General features: G+C 48.4%; 1 protein-coding gene across 3 annotated transcripts in view; it reads right to left on the bottom strand.

The window, feature by feature from the left end:
* The window catches only part of Pgant5 (polypeptide N-acetylgalactosaminyltransferase 5), a 343,624-nt gene that overhangs the window by 86,599 nt on the left and 239,153 nt on the right, over positions 1–17,872 (bottom strand). For all 3 annotated transcript variants that reach the window (XM_065429901.1, XM_065429902.1, XM_065429903.1), the window contains one exon: positions 8,509–8,689. The gene's annotated coding sequence lies outside the window, so the exon portion shown is untranslated. The remainder of the gene's footprint in view (positions 1–8,508; positions 8,690–17,872) is intronic.

The following is a 17,872-nucleotide window of genomic DNA, read 5'->3' as shown; positions in this document are numbered from 1 at the left end:
AAAATTCCGCCCGTATTTGTATGGCACGCACTTCTCTGTGATCACGTATCATCACGCGCTCTGCAGGGTTTCGTCGCTCAAGGCTCCTACCGGCAAACTTGGTCGCTGGGCTCTGACGCGACAATGATATTCCTATCGTATACAGTGTACAAGACGCGACTGCTTATCACGTTATCAAGTGGATGAACCACCCGCCGCACCTGACACCGATGACGACGCTCTTGCGTTTTCTCCGTTTCTCAACTACTTCATGTCGCCGACAAGCAACGATGTAATGCCACCTTGCCGGTCATCATTGATCGCTTGGAATCTTCGCCTTCCGATTCGTTCCTTCACTTGTTTGTGTTCCGGGATGGTGCGTCATACCGCCACAACGTACGCCCCGACAGTCCTTCCTTAATCCTCATTTCTAAACATCTCCGGTCAACTGTTCTCCATAAATTCAACACTTACCAACCACCTTTCACCTCGGCGTCGGAACCGTTCTTACGCGTTCGCTTGGACTTTCTTGACACTCTCCCTCTATCAACGTCTGATAAGTGAGTCGCTGCGGCGACAGATTACGCCGCGCGCTACGCCATAATCAGAGAGCTTCCAACAAGCTGTTCTACAGAAGCCGCCGATTTTCTTCGACACGACGCGATTTTACAACGTGGATATCTCCACACCAAATGCTCCACCCTATGTCACATTTGCACACAATTCATCACGCCACGACACTGCTGGTTATTCCCCGTTCTTTCTGTTGTTCGGCCGAGAACTCAAATTGCCATTGGACACATCGTCCCTTCCATCCGCTGCAGCAGAGGCCAGCGAATATGCCCTTGACGCCATCACCAGGGCAGCCCAAGTGCGCGAAATTTCCCACGCTCGCCTCCTGACCTCCCAAGAGAACCTACGGCGTTTGTACGATCGTCAACACAGAGACGTGCCCTTTTAACGCGACAGCGTTAAGGAGCTCGTGTCGCAGAAAAGCCGGTGTCATCGTCAGCGGCGTTGGCCGTGAGCGATAAATCCCAGAAGGCACTTCATAAATTAAAAAACATCTGGCAAAATGGGCTGGTGGGAATCGAACCACGATCTGCGGAGTGTGAGACGGAGACGCTACCGCTCAGCCACGAGTTCGTTCCTTCAACACGGGACAAAATCGCCTCTAGTGATTGCGGTGTTACCTTATAAACGGGCCGTAGAAAGTTATATAGCGGTGTATATCGGTAATTATGACCATGTAACTTACAGAAGTCGCAGTTTCACGAGTAGCGAAGTACGTTTCCGCTATATGTCTTCTGCGCTCTGCGCACACGCAGAGCCATCTTGCGGTAAACACAGAAGGCCCCCTCCTCGCAATGTACGGCGCTGCCCCGACACGTGGCGCGCCACTCGCCCCATGATCGCGTCCGCCTTCATGGCGTGTCGGGGCCCGGCTATCTGTGCCGATCCCGACTTTTGGCTGGCGTAGCTCGTTTCAGTAGGCGGTGCGAACGGGGTGCGACAACGCTATCGCGTTCCACTCTTGAAGGCGAAGCTTAAGCGTCCTCCAATTTTTCGCCTGGATCTCTGGTACTGCTGTGGTCCCTGACCCGTCACGTCAGCCTATTAGAAAAAACTCCTGTCTCGGTACACAGGCCCACATGGAGTGCTGCATGCCTGTACTCCAGTTAGGTATATGATATCACCCCTGTCAACTCCACTGCCTCCAGTGACGTTCTGCATGTCGCGCGCCTCAAATCCTATTACTGTCCTGTTAAAAGCGATATTCAGACGCAGCAGGAGTGTGCTTCTGCCGCACGGGATAACGCTGCGCGCATATTGCCTGTTTCTTTTGGGCGATGCGCGCAAGTGCTCTGACGAAGAAAACTAACTGCTCCTGGGTCTCAAGCTGACGGCTGAAGTGGCCAGAGCTGGAGTCGTTTTTAATACGACAGCGTTAAGGGCCCCGCGTGTCACAGAAAATCCGTCGTCGGCGTCTCGCGTCGACCGTTTTCTGAGCGAAAAATCATTCCGAACAACGCACACCCAACCCCGCAGGCCCTTCCCGTGTAGCGCAAAGACGTTACTGAAGTAATCGAATTTCTCAAAGTAAAATGCGTACGAAAAATCGTGGAATACGACTCACACACAATCTACAGACATGATCGCGTCGGATTGTAATTTGAATATACGAGAAAACGTAATTCCATTACGCGGAAGCTCAAACAGAAATCTCTTTTCCAGCGTTTCTGCCATTCATAGAGCGACGCGCCCGGCTCCTTGCAACACCATCCGGATGGCGCTCGCCAACGCGCATCTGCGGGCCATGCTTGCACATTTCTGCCAGCATTTCTGCCAGGAAGCCCACTCCCTTCGTGCATAGCATTCGCTGCCAGCGTTTCCCGGTAAACATTACGGTTACATAAGCTGCAGTTGCCGGGAAGCGTGAGAAGCAGTCATGGATCTTTGAATGCTATCACGTTGTCCACTCTTAAAGGGCGACTCCGGCGATTTTATGCGAAGCATATTACGAGAGCTCAACCCAGCTCCTCAGGCGCGGCGGTGTCGCCATGAAACCACGTGACATCGTGACGTCACGACAGAGGAGAAGTGGCTTTGGCTCAACTCTTGCAAGACGGGCTGGGTGGGAATCGAACCAGGGTCTCCGGAGTGTGGGACGGAGACGCTACCACTGAGCCACGAGTACGATGCTTCAAAGCGGTACAAAAGCGCCTCTAGTGAATGCGGTGTTGCCTTAGAAACGAGCTGTTTCTAAGGCGTGCGTCTCTTGCTCAGGCGCACATTTCGTTGCCGCGCCGAACGCTGCTTTGCTCGACGCTCACCGCGTCCAATGCGGGGCGCGTAGTCGCTGCCCTGTAGCCCATTGTCTTACACCCCTTGGCGGGTCGACGGGAACGCTGTCGCGTTCCACTCTTGAAGGCGAAGCAGTAATGCATGAGTTGTTTCTTCGTCTAGCCGAACCAAATATAGCCAAGCAACAGCAGTTCACCAGGCTAAACAGTGGTTCAACAACTAAAATAAAGGCTAGTATGCTTCGCATCCTGGGCTTAACCTTACCTAAGCCACAGCCATTTTTTTTTTTCGATATCGGTTCTCCTGTGCACTCTGGTTATCTGTGCCAAGCAATATGGTTGTAAGTCATTAAGTTTTTCTGAAAATGAATGTCAGATATTGGTTGCGTTCCCGACTCATGACTTCTTACTGGCCACCCTGTGTTTGTGACGGCAGAGACTACACCACCACTGTCGCTGAAATCGCCGATGTCTAGTTCGGAAAATCTGGAAAAGCTCCTCGTGTCGTGAGAAGACATCAGCTTCGCTTCTTCGGCGTTAGCGCCACGTGTACTGCGTGTTTACATTATGGTAGTGTATAGGTTCAGACGTCATCGGCTCGTCATGACGTCACACGAAGCAGCTACCCGTTTCGGTATCTTGTTTACTGGTTGTTTGAAATTACTGATGAATTTCTAAGCAAATTGAACCACCCTACCGGTGACACGGCTGTCAATGCCATTTGAAGATGACTCCTAATATGGTTAAAAAATCGCCGGAGTTGCCCTTTAAAAGGGAAGCTTAAGCGTCCTCCAAATTTTTATACATACACAGTGTAAATATTTAGCCTTCAGTGTTTAATCCCTCGTTCGCGTAACAATATTCTACAGCGGTACAGTTTGCCTCTGCATCAGTCTCCGAATAGAGGAACCACCTGCGAGGAACCACGCGGGCAACGCGTTGTTCACGGTGCCGCTGTCAGCTGCTCCCAGACATTGTCACCGAAAATTGGCACTAACAAAAGGCAGCACAATGCACTAGTCGATCAACAGTCAACAAACATCGCTGCGCAAAACCACGTGCTAACCGCCATCAAAAAATACTATTAACTATTTCTCTCGTCTCTGTTATACGCTTCACCACCAACCGACCGCGCAAAGGCGCGTTAATTAATTCCAAATATGTCGGGAGCACCCAACAACGCAAAATTGACGCATGCCGGAACTTACCAGATGGCGGTATTAATTTTCCTGTCGTACTAAAGCAGCCAATCAGCGCGCGCCTGATGGCCGAGGCGATATAGTATCGCCGAAAGTGATCGCAGCCGAATACGTCCCCTATATACCAGGCGTGCTTCGCAGCTCCGGGCGCCATAATTACGGCAGGTGAAAGGCACTTTCACACAATGTACGCGGGTCTATGGCGCATCCACAAAGTAAATCGCGAAACGGCGCGGTATCGAAAACAACGCGAACGGGAGCAGCGCTTAGACGGCCGAAATGAACTTTCGCTCAGAGAGAGAGAGAGGCCCGCAAGGAAAAGCTTTGTCGAAACGCTTCCTACTGGTTATCGTGTCCACAGACGACTGCCAACGAGGACTCCCGAGTCCTTTGTTCCGACAACTAACTGCCGCAACATCGCAGACAAAGCGTTCCCATTCAGACCCGTTTCCGTCGCGCCAAACGTTTTCCCATACTTCTTGCCTTTCTTTCAGAGGCCGACGAGAACATTAATTTCTGCGCCGAAAAAAAAAAGTAGATGAGAGATGCTGGTGTGGGCCTCATAGAAACGCATGATTATCGAGTGCAGTGCCGCAGAGTGCATATCGTGTTACCCGTACACTGCGTAATGTTGAAGCATGACGGAGCAGCTCGAAACAAAAGGCGGTCCCGCCACATGGCGACAGGCGAAACAGTACGCGCGTGGGAACCTGGGATGGTGAAGTACTACACAAGGGCCGCACTTAAAAAAAAATAAAAAATAAATAAATAAAATAAAAAAAAGATCAGGGGAGGGTTATTTGGATACGGCAAGGCGAATGACAGGGCAGATTAACACAAAATTAAATCCTGCACGCAAACAAACAGGTTTGCAATAACAAAAAAAAGAAAGAACGCGGAAAACGCAGGTGTTCAAGCCGCCCCGAATCATCCCTAGCTTCACGGTCTGTCAGAGCACGCGTGTGTCAGCGGAGCTCGAAGAAAAGAAAAGTCGGGCGTTTGCATTCCGCGGGGGCACAGGGCTGCAGGGATTCGCAGACAGGGCAGGCAGGCAGGCAGCGAAGAGAAACCCGAGGAAAGGGAAGCCCCGCAAAGCGAAATTCCGCGCGCACGCACGCACGCTCGGCTCGTTCTGTCTCGCGCGCAGACCGATGCATAAATTGCACAGGCTGATAGACGCACACACACGCGCGCGTGCCCTTCTCTGCGAATGCGTCCGCGCATTTGTATACGGTCCCCGAGTCCCCGGGAGTTAACCGAACCGAAAGCGTAGCGCGACAAATTCGAAAAGCGGGGCCGCCGTTAAACGAGAGAGACGCCGCGTAAACTCGATAGGCTCGTGACGCTGAGGAATTAAAAAAGAAAAAAAAAGAGGTGCGAAGCTATGAAAGAGAAAGGAATGCAACGCACTGAGTTAGCATTGAGCGAGCACTGAGCGGTAAGCATAGGAAGAACAGCGTGAGGAACACATACCAGCAGTTTTGAACGAACAAAGCACGTAACTGGAGACGTGTGCGAGTGTGGATATAAAAGGGGGAAGGGGACAGTGAATCGAGGATTCCAGGCTTCGGGACGGGTATAAGCAAATGTCGCGACTTGATGTTTCGATTTCCGAAACGCGAAGGTCGACGGCTCCCAGGCTAAACTCGCACGCTGTTACGATTGGCGTTTAGCGTTGTTATGCCCGGCATCCCTTCTCGACGATTAATGCTTCGCCGGCGAGCGTGCAGCTATAGAAAGGCCCTTTACGCTGCATCGTCGCTGTCTCCGGACCAGGGAGCGGGCGACTAAATTAGCGTCACCAAATGACCCCCACGCAGCGGGCACACCTTTGGTCAGCCAGAACCCGTGAAGCCACCGTGGCGCCGCGGAAGGCCCGGGTTCGATTCCCATCCAGGCCGGAATAGCCAAATTTTCTTTTCAGATCCATTAAATTTGCTTTGTTTACAGGAACCTCCCTGAGAAATTTGACGTCAACACGAGCATTTTATGACGTGCTTTTACTCTTTTGAGCAGTGGACACTTTTAGTACCATCTTTCGGTCACGCCGACTACGACGGATTTTCGTTCAATGGGGCATATAATGCTTTCGCAATAAAAAGGACTGTGCAAGAATTTCCATTACTACAGAGCAAGCTGCATCGCGACGAACTTAATGCCGTCGGCATTATGAGCACGAACAAGCAGCGCACCGCTAATGAAGTCAATTAGGAAAGTAGGGGGGGGGGGGGGGGGCTTTCTATAAACTCCCACATTGAGAAATCACCGCAATAATTGCTCCTACATCCCGAGTACAGCAAGAAAAAGAAGGGCTTGTAATGTCCAACGCCAACGAATTTGCTCCTCACAAATCAAAAACGCCTGCCTGTTAATTTAGCACTCGGCCCAATCGGCTCGTTAGTAGCAAAGCGCTCAGCAGTCGCGGCACAGCAACGGTGTTTTGTCATTACCCGTGAAACCACCCTCCCCGCCTCCCCTTTCTATTACCCCGTCCCCTCGCCCCTGGGGCTGCCGTACCGCCATTTTTTGCTAACGCGTATAGACCGGGTGCTGCAGATAGCTGATCAATGCGGCTTGCTGCATGGCTCTGGACAGAGGATCGTTGCCCAGACAGGGTGATCGATGGAGGCGAGAACAGATAACGTAGAGGCTCAGCTCCGGAAACTGGAGCGACACGACAATGGCCGCAGGCGGCCATGATGTCCCCTCTTTTGACGTGAGCCCGAAGCAGTGGCGTATTCCTTGCATGAAGTATATACTGGATAATTTAATTATTGAGAGACAAGAGAAACGATACATGAGCGTACATCGGCTTGTTTGCGATGTCTATTCGCACGTTTCTGATAGAGAGAGAGAGAGAGAGAGAGAGGGAGGGAGGGGGAGAGAGAGAGAGAGCGCGTAAAAAAAGAGACCGAAAAGAAACGACATAAAGAACAACGTGATGAAGGCGAGAGAAAATCAGAACTGCTTTAACTCCGTCTCGGTTGCTAGGCCTTAACTTCGCTTTCGCTTCCCGAACACAACACAGCGCTATATAGTTGCATGGCGTGCGGTGAAGAAGAGCGATCATGCCGCCTCCGCTGAGAGCTCGCCACAGCGGGAACGCACACCGACATCTACATTCGAGCCGCGACTGAGAAACCGAAGAATGCGCGTACATTGCGCCACGAATCCTCCCCCCACCCCCTTTCCGCTTTAAAATTTCGTCCCTTGTTCCCTTACATTCGTTCCCGCCGAAACCACTTTGTATACCGCGCAAAAAAAGCCCCGAAACTGGAAAGCCCGAACTCTTGCTGCAGGACAGCGAATGGGGGCCGACAGAGACTAGCGACCGAAAAAGCGTCACAGAAACAAAAGGCAAGCAGAAAGGTTCCGCGACGCCATCTCCCAATATACGAGGATTCTGGGAGGGGCGTCGTCGTTCTCCGCTACAGCTCCAGCAGATAGGGAACGAACGGGGAAGCAGGAGAACAGGAATAAACTGGAAGCCTTTTCCGGGAACGAACGGGGGGAGAAACAGGGAGGCGCGCAGAGCATGCAAACTGCTTGCAGTCGGCAGATAAAGATTGGCGCGCGCGCGCGCTCGCGTACTCGATTTGCGCCGACGACTAGTCCGCGGCACGGCTTCCTCTCAAGAGTCGCGCGCAGGATCTTGCTTCTTTCGGCGACCTTTCTTCCTCTTCCCACGCTCCCTCCATTTCCGCGAGCGTCGCCGTATCTTCTCTTCTTATTCGCTTCGCTCGTTTTCTCGAACGCTCGCCAGTATACCTTTTTCTTCATCCCCTCTACACGATCTCTTGGGGGACGCGAACGAACAGCGTCGAGCAAAGGCGCGACGCGAACGCGGCATGGCACTCTCGAAGGCGCCCGCCGTCGAACGTGGGGGTGGCTGGAGGCCGAATGCAATTCGGCGAGCAGGCGCTTTCGAAAAGCGCGTGCGCTGGCCCATTGTGTGCACATCGCATCTGCCGCCCCCGCAGACGCCGCGAGGAAACTTTACAACAGACACGGCTGCGCGCCTAAGAAGAGACGAGAGTTCGGCGGCGGCGGCGGCGGGAGAATTGGTAGTGTAGTCATGTACGGGAAAGCTCTCTATATTGCCGTTCCAGAAGCGATACAAATGTTTGCGCGAAGGGAGGTCACGTGAAAGCGGAGGCGAGAGGCGTCTCTTGGCACTTTCTTTCTCGGGGGGCGCCTCTTCGCGAAAGACGATGAGAAAATGCAGTCTCGCTGGGGACGAAATAGGTCGTTTTCCAACTGCCGAAGGAAACAACGCTTCGCGCGCACGTGGCCTGTGCATGCGATGAATGTGGGATAAAAAGCGGAAGTTGGAAAAGTGACGCGAGGCTAGGCAACGACGTGGGACGCCGTGACCGAAAAGGAATCAACAGGGCTAAACCTTGCGCCAACGACTTTATGTCATAGATATTTCCGTGGATTCATAAAATTCGCTTACTTTGACAACGACCTTCGTCAGAGCTGCAACCGGTGCCAACGCAAATAGGGCAGCAAGAACAGAGGCTCACCTCGCATGGAGGTCGGTGGTTAGGACCCGTTGCGGAGTCCTCCTGCAAGGCGCTGCCGCCACTTCGTCGTCGCCGCCGCCGCCCGCTACACCGCCGGGGCCTCCTCGCCGACAGCCCACACGGAGACTCGTCGACTCACCAGGAGCACCGGTTCACGTGCCTCCACGCGGTTATCAAAACACTGCGAAGAATAGGAAAGAAAACGAACGTGAGCATTCCATTTACGAGAAGTGTATATATATATATATATATATATATATATATATATATATATATATATATATATATATATATATATATATATATATATATATATATATATATATATATATGTGTGTGTGTGTGTGTGTGTGTGTGTGTGTGTGTGTGTGTGTGTACACACACACACACTTTATGAGTCCATGCGTTTACAAAGGAGGCCCCGTCGCTTCCCTTTCTCTCTGAAAACGCTTCAACCGCACTTTCGAGGCAGCAGCGCAGGAAAGGCAAAGGGCACAAGGACGTAAAGCTGACGCTACCATCACTGAGCTAACAAAATACGTAGCCATATTGCTGAATATACCATAGAGGCAGAGCATCAGTTCCACAGAAATAAACTCAGTAGTTAGTGCAGCCTCATGGCGTCAGATTTACGCTCTTGCGCACTTACTTTTTCCTGCGCTGCTGCCTTGGTATGAGGCGAAACAACGATTTCATCAATTCGTGCTCAGCTTTCACGCAATTTTTGCAGAAAGACAAGGAACGAATATGGACGCATAGTTAAGAACGGGCAAACTATGTCCATAAGCGTATTAAAGTTAATTACAGTTTACGGAATACCAGAGAAGCGGGAAAGTCTACGACAGGATGGATGGATGGATGTTATGAGCGCCCCCTTTGGAACGGGGCGGTCGGTTGCGCCACCAAGCTTTTGCTAGTATACTGCCGAACGGCCTACCTAGGTTAAAAAAAAAAAAAAAAGACGCCCACGATGAAGTCCAATAACCAAATTTTCTGACCCCCTATTGCGAACTTTTGTTTTTGTACGCTTCCGTTTTTTGTCGTTTCCCTACTTTTCTTCCACGATCGCCTCTTACTAATCTCTATTCATTGCGGACACGTTTACTTACTTAAGGGCTTCAAGGAGGCCAGTGGTGTATAAATCGACCACTGGGCAGATATCTTCTCATTCTAATAAAACAAGCTCCACCGTTTCCCTAGCTTTACCGCAGCAAGCACATGCTTCTTCCTTCTTATATCTCGCTTTATAGGTGCGTGCTTTTTAAGGCATCGTGATCACGTTTCGAAAAGTAATGAGCTTCCCTTTGAGTTATCATAAACTGTTTCTTTCCTGATTTCATTTTTTCATCTTAAGTAACTACTCTTGGGAGGTTTCTTTTCCATTGCCGCCACCCACGAGATTATATCAGCTTCTCGGACTTTCCGCTTGAGGTCTTTTGTTGCTGTGTTGCTCACCCTACAGGCCGCATACTTGCTGTTAAGCTTCCTAGTACTTTTCCCCCACTGTGAATTAATGTTATTCCTGTACAAATACATCAACATTAACAGCCGATTTACTTTCTTCCATATTCCTCAGTCGTTCTTCATAATCAAATTTTACTGTGAGCTTCCCTCACTTCAAAACTTGTCCAGCCCATATCACCCAGCACAGCTTCATTTGTAGTCTTTCCGTGAGCGCCCAATGCGAGGCATCCCACTGACCTTTGGTTCCCATCGAGTCCTGATTGTACCCTTGATTTAAAGCAAACAACCGCATTTCCAAAAGTAAGCAGTGGAACCATTGCACCTTTCCATATACCCCGCTGCACCTCATACCTATTGTATCCCCATAGCGCTCGGTGCTTCTTTATGGCTGCATTTTCTCTTCCCCTTTACTCTTATTGTTTTTTCCTGTGTTTCCAGATATCTTTTGCCTTCGTTTATCCATACACCAAGGCATTTATATTCTTTCACCCGATGTATTTCCTGGCCCTGTGCTACCACTGTCTGTTCACTGTTTTCATTGAATACCATAACACCTGATTTTCTATAGGTAAATTTCAAACCTCAATTCTCGTCTTCCTGTCCACAGATATTAATCAGACGTTGCAAATCACTTTTTTTGCTTGTTAGCTAGCAACAAAATGCCGTCCACATAAAATAAATCTGGAAGCTGCTGCTCTACTACTGTACCCGCCTGTTTGTATAAGAGATTAAACCCGATATTACTTCCTTCCAGCGCCCTCTCCATACTCACGATGAACATCATAAATAGCAGTGGGGATAAAGGGCACCTCTGCCTCAGTCCCTCGTTGATATCAACTTCCTCCTCGCTCGTCATCCCTTCCCATTCAATGCAAACGGTATTTTCCACGTAAATCTCTCTCACACAGAAGCGCTTGTAGCGCTGTCTGGCGACGATTTCTTGAACCACAACGCGTTGGAAACTTTGCCTTGGAATATGAGAAAAAAAAAACAAGGAAAGAAAAAAAATATGCAGATACCATCGACGATGATCGACCGAACGTTTTCCTTGCGGAGTACGATGATATCTCCCACTGATCAACCACGAAAACGGGGAAAGAGGCAACGAAAACGATTTGGTTTAAAAAATCTGCTACACACTAGCTACGGTTACTCCCAAGATATCTTCGACCAGCAAATAGGTAGAACGCCAGTCGCTGCGCTCCAGTTGACGCAAGCGTCACGAGATGGAGCCACGCGGGCTGGTGCGCACATGTGTGTTTCTGGCGTTCCGGCATTCCTAAAACTCAGAACCCGTATATACGGGAAAAAAAATGTACTTACGCTTTAGAACAGTTATTAAAAGCACACGCCATCCAACCAAAATGTTCGGCTACATTTGGCGAAAGTGGCTAGCCAATAGGGAAGAGCACTTGTGAACGAAAAGCTTACCGAATTCGGCTCCATATCTGTGCAACATGGGCAAATGTGCCCGTGCGGAATCGCAGACTGCGTTTAAAACAGGCAGCCCTACGATGGCATCGCCGTGCATGGTACCCAACAGCTAATTCGACGTTACATGCAATGATACCTGTGATTATTTAAATAAAGTATCAGATGACTTTCATAATACGCTAGCCGCACGTTTCGGTGTCGAAATCGCAAATGAAAGGGCGCGGCGAGCACTCTGCAGCGTAAGACACACGAAACCGCGATCGAACCATGCAACAACCAGTTATTGTTTTGCAACATCCAGCAGGATAGACAGAAGGTGCTGCGGGTGTAGTGGTTTCCCACACTACGTATAAAACTTCCAAAGTAGTGTTAGGTTGTACACAAATGTATAGACACAGGAATTAGATAACGTCCGCCCTTTGAAGCAAAATAATGCAACAGACACTACTGAAGCAACGAACAATTGTACGAGGTCCCGGAAAAAAAAAAGAACAGACATGCAGACAGACAGAAACACAATGAAAGCACCATTCGTAAAAACGAACAACAATATAAAACGTGAGCTCGCCAGAGAGAGAGAGAGAGAGCTAGAAAAGCGGGAAGTTCCAAAGTGCCGTTATACTGTTACAGATGACCCCGACTGCGGTTTCAGCACACATTTCAAAGGTGACAAAAGGAAAACTGAAACTTGGGAACACCACACTGAAATGCAGAAGAAAAAGAAGTTCCTATTGGGATAAACTTTCCTTGATCGCATACACTATACAGAAGTACGTACGCCGCGGCAAAAATTTCGTGATCACCAAGAGGGGAGAAGAAGACACTTTACGAGAGTTCTCGTGTGTCAGTTTCTGCGATCCTTTATACAGCGACACATTCTCCACCGCTTTTCCATCTCCGCACCACTATGATGTCCCTTGCTGCAGACATGTGCGAAAGGACGTGGAAGCCGAACGGAATGCTCTCAGAAAAAGAAAAAAATTGCCCCGCTCGCAGATGAAACCCTGCACACACTCGAAAGAGAACCGCCCCATACACTATACTAGATGGTGAAAGAAAAAAAAAAAGAAACACGACAGGGAACATGCGTCCATCGCCACGCCACGACAAGCAATAACAGCACTTCAACAGCGTCGCCAGCCCATCCAGTGCTACAGAGAACAGTGCTCTCGGGCACTCCGAAGTATACGCGTGGCAAAACACGGTACAGTGGAAGCACCGCGAAATGCAATAGCTCGGTCTTCGCACCGTCAGCGGCGTGAATCGAACAACAACAGAGCAAAAAAAAAAAGACGTACAAAAGAAGGAAAGAGGAGAAGTTCGCGGCAACCCGACAACGCCGAAGTTTTCGCAGAAGCCGACGCAGCTGGCGCCGCCGTGACGACGACACCAAACGGCCATCGAGACAAGCTCCAACGCGCGCGCGCGCGATCGCACCCGACCAATTCATTCCAAACACACGCACGCACCGCACACACAATGCGCGCAAACACACAAGCTCGTAGTTTTCATCTCGCCAAAAAAAGTTCCTATATACGTGTAGTCACGCTGTCCCGGGAAGACGGGGACATCGCGTATACAGAGGACACATGCGTGGCAAATGTAATTTCCATTTCGCACGTTCCACAACACGAACACGCGCAGCTTTGGTGCCTTCGATTTGTCCTAAACATAAAGCCGGCCACGAAGAATGCGGCCATTTCGCGCGAAATCGCTTAAAGCGGCAACTGCGGAAACCGAACATAACATGCCCGCCGTAGCGTCCCAGTCTTCCTCATAATGAAAAAAAAAAATAAATAAAAATAAATCGCTGACCGAACATACTAGTAGAAACGTGCGCTGCCTGACGATAACGCGCACCAGACGTCATTCCCTACTAGTGTTCGGCGGTATTCCTCAACAGTCGGGTTGTCCCAGACACACGACCGGGCGGTGTGGCAAGATTGCCCAAGTGACAAGAAAAACATGTTCCGGTTACGCCGCGCAGCGAGAACTCTTGTAGAGACTCGTATTCAGCGCAACTTACTTTCTGCATGCGTTCTTTCACCTTCAACTTTCACAGGCTTTCGCAAGAGGGAGACAATGTTGGCGTCTGGGCATGAGACAACAGCGCCGATAGCAGAGTTGCCGAGTGGAGCACTCCACTCCTTTGCCATTCAATTCCGGAGAATAGAAATCCCCATAATTTCGCTCCTTTTGAATCCGCGGAACGGTGAGAGTTACACGATTTCCACTGCTGGAGCGCCCGAGCTGGTCCATCCCAATCCTCAAATTCAAGTAAATTAATCGTTTTCCCTATAATTGTCCCCTACCTGCGCTTGCGTGCATAGCAAAAGAAAAAAAAAGAAAACATGCTCAAGTCATCATAAAGTAACAATTAATGCTGCGTACTATTTTTTCGCACAAGAACAAACACGATTTGTGGCTTCTGACACCTTCAGGGTGCCGTTACCTGTAATATTTTAAATTATTAATCATTGGAGTAAATCAAAAAACAAAGTAATCGTCACCGAATCCCCTTGTGGGCAAGTGTTAATATTTGAGGGGAAAAAATTCGGTTTCGCACGAAAGGCGAAGCATCGATTGCGATAGCAAATTAGTAGACAGCCATACGAAGTAAGGATGGCAGCTTTATCGACCATATGAACTTCTAAATTAACAAGCATGGTGTCAGCGCGCACAGGCAAACATGCACACATCACTGTCGATGACTGCGCGCACACGTTGTCAGAACGCTGGCGTGAGGAAGTGCGGCAGCAGCAGCGAGCGCAGTGACCTTCGTGCTGTCTATCGCTTCAACGCAAACTGAGCCGCGAGACCACAGCGCACGCAAAGCTACGAGCCGTCGGCCCACATATAGACTCTGCCTCAAAACCAGATCGTTTTCAAGATAAAGCCCCGCGGTCGCGCGTTGCCGCCGAGGTACAACGCACCCCCCTTCCCCTGCCTCCCCTCACTCTGGTTCCATGCGCGCGGCGGAAGACGGCGCGCTTCCTCCCCGCTTTCCTCCCTTGAGCACACGAGATTGAGCAGCGACGTCGGCCCACCCTGGCAAGCTTTCACTCGCACATACAGCATGCGGCGACTATGTTATCGTCCTTGGACTTTATACGGGAGATCACGGCGACGGCAAAAAATACGCCTGGAGTGTTTATGTAGCTGATATCGCAATAAAAACAGGCAAGCAACAACTAAGAGGGGGATATTAAAGAATACTGCTGAACAAAGGGTCTGGAACCGAGCTGGTCGGTATACGGCTTCATTTCCCTTAAGGCAGGTCAAGCGCACAAAGACACGGACAGCCAAAAGGAGACAAACAAATTGGAAGTAGCGCCTCGTTTGTCTTCTTTTCGCCGTTTGTGTCCTTGTGCGCTTGACCTGCCTTAAAGAATACTGCACGAGTTTAGAAACGAGAAATTCGCTGAAGCCAGATGCCTTTCCTTGTCTCGCATTTACTGTCATACTAGCAGGCAACATTTGTCAGTACACCTCTCTGAGCGCCTGTTATTGCGCATTCTGGAAACTCGGGAAGTGTGGGAAAAAAAAGAAAAGATACACGACGGCGCTTTCAAAATTACCACGGATTCGCGCAAGGTGCAACCTTTTGTCATGTGGCTGCCTTTGGTTTGCGTCCATTGGTCGTATGTCAAAAATGTTCTATCTAAATCTAACAATTCTCAGCATTAACCCACTAAATGAATGTTATAGAGCTCACTAAAACTAAGGAGTCAACTCCTGAAGAAAAATTCAGGAGTTGACTTAACTTAAATATGAATTAATATTACTCCTTAACTACAGGTTTTCCCGCTCAATTTAATCCAAGCGCCAGTCAATTTAATCCGAGCGCCAGTCAATTTAATCCAAGTGCCAGTGATTTTAATCCGAGCGCCACTCATTTTAATCCAAACGCCACTCAATTTAATCCGAACGCCAGCCGAAATAATCCAAACGCCAGTGAATTTAATCCAGACACAACGGAATTCAAGAACCTTTGGATTTCAAGCCTTCTGGAAATTTGTGAACATATTATGAGTTAACACCTTGAAAATGAAAGAGCGAGGTGATAGATCAGTAGCTATCCTGCCACGGGACTGACGACAACTTTTGGAGGTTTTGAAGCGAAAATCTTCAGCTGGCGTATGTCGGAATTGGCTCCGTAAGCATGTTCGGAGTCAAATTGGCTCCGCAAGCATGTTCGGAGTCGAATTGGCTCCGTAAGCGTGTTCGGAGGCGGCGCAGGTGGCCACTGCCGCGCGCTTGGCGTCATCGTTTGACGTTCGCCGCAAGCGCGTGTTTATCGCAGAGGCCGACTTATAACCGCTTGCCGGAGAATAGACGTGCGCATTCAACATGGAAGGAAAAGAGAGTGATACTACCGATACAGAAAGCTGTGTTTATGGCTGTACAGAAATCGCAAGACAATGTGCCCAACAATTATGAATAAAGAAGTTTAATAATCCTGCATAACTTATGGTATACGTCATTGATAAGCAATTTGCATAACTAAACAAGGCACATGTATAGCATAAACAAAAGCTAACCAAAGCATATCCGTAAGTGAAACCGTGAGCATAACCATAAGCTAAACCGTAAGCATATCCATAACTTAAGCCATCAGCATATTCATAAGTTAAACCGTAAGCATATCCATAGGCTAAATCATAAAGCATAACCATAAGCTAAACCTTTAGCATAAAGGCTAAATCATTCGCATCACCGAACCTTTTCCCTTTGAGATATCCAGGCTTAACCTTTGCTAAGCCCCAGCCAATTTTTTTTATTTTCTACTTCGTTATGAGAATGACAAAGCAGATGACAATTCTCGAAATTAATTGAGAGGAAACGTCAGCATGAGTACGTCGTGTTAATGGTACACATGAGATTTGGTCATGGCTATCAAACGAAACAATAAAGGTTGATTCGATGATAATCACTAGGCCCTCGCCAGGAGGCTTCGGTGGCTAGCGAATACGATTCACTATTCTACTGCGGTGTCCGCAGCCTCCAATCAAAGACCTTGTCATCAGTACTGCTAAAACAGTCATGAATACCATTTAATTGCATAACTAATATGGTCGAGTCACTAGTGATCACAAGTGAAATACAATGCGCAGTTCGGGGTTCTTGGTGTTTTGCGCAACATAACGTCACTAGTCGCTAGTGATCACTAGAGGCACAACATTGTGTCACTAGTGATCACAAATCACTGTTCACTGTCAGGTAGCAATGGTAGCAGACCAAATGCTCACTGATCGTAAATGATCATAATTGGATTATTGTTTAAAAGTTTCATTTGACATGCATGACGATATGCATCATAAATGTGCAAGAACCCCGAACAGAGCTTATCGCTAGTGATAATTAATGGCTCTGCAATGTCAGTTAGCAATGTTGACTCATTAAAACTATCATTTATTGACACTTTAATTTATACTATTGACGGCGTGCACATATGATGGCTGTGACCATCAAACTACACAAAGTGATTATTTATCACTAGAGTGAATCAATCTTAGTATCTCCTATAGTTAATAAATTATAGTTATTGAATAGCCATCTCAATGACAATTCATTTGATATCTATGACGCTATTCGGCATGAAAATTCGAGAACATCGCAATGAGCGCATCACTAGTGATGATAAAAACTTGGCGGTATCAGTTGGTAGTGGTAACGCAAAAATGCTCGTCCTTCTGCAGCTTCATTGATACTACTGACGGCACTCACGAGGGAAAGCTGTCTCAGGGATAGTAAAATAGGCGAATAATATTCGCCAATGACTTAAGAATACGAGTTTATATAGGCATAGTGAGTCACTCGTTTCATGGTATTTCATTGCATGTATATGACGTTATGTTGCGCGAAACACCAAGAACCCCGAACTGCACATTGTATTTCACTTGTGATCACTAGTGACTCGACCATATTAGTTATGCAATTAAATGGTATTCATGACTGTTTTAACGGTACTGATGACTAGGTCTTTGATTGGAGCCTGCGGACACCGCAGTAGAATAGTGAATCGTATTCGCTAGCCACCGAAGCCTCCTGGCGAGGGCCTAGTGATTATCATCGAATCAACCTTTATTGTTTCGTTTGATAGCCATGACCAAATCGCATGTGTACCATTAACTCGACGTACTCATGCTGACGTTTCCTCTCAATTAATTTCGAGAATTGTCATCTGCTGTGTCATTCTCATAACGAAGTAGAAAATAAAAAAAAATTGGCTGGGGCTTAGCAATGGTTAAGCCTGGATATCTCAAAGGGAAAAGGTTCGGTGATGCGAATGATTTAGCCTTTATGCTAAAGGTTTAGCTTATGGTTATGCTTTATGATTTAGCCTACGGATATGCTTACGGTTTAACTTATGAATATGCTGATGGCTTAAGTTATGGATATGCTTACGGTTTAGCTTATGGTTATGCTCACGGTTTCACTTACGGATATGCTTTGGTTAGCTTAT

The sequence above is a fragment of the Dermacentor albipictus genome, chromosome 1, assembly GCF_038994185.2.
Source record: "Dermacentor albipictus isolate Rhodes 1998 colony chromosome 1, USDA_Dalb.pri_finalv2, whole genome shotgun sequence".
Taxonomy (NCBI): domain Eukaryota; kingdom Metazoa; phylum Arthropoda; class Arachnida; order Ixodida; family Ixodidae; genus Dermacentor; species Dermacentor albipictus.
The sequence above is the reverse complement of the archived record's forward strand: the minus strand, read 5'-3'. Positions and strand labels throughout refer to the sequence as shown.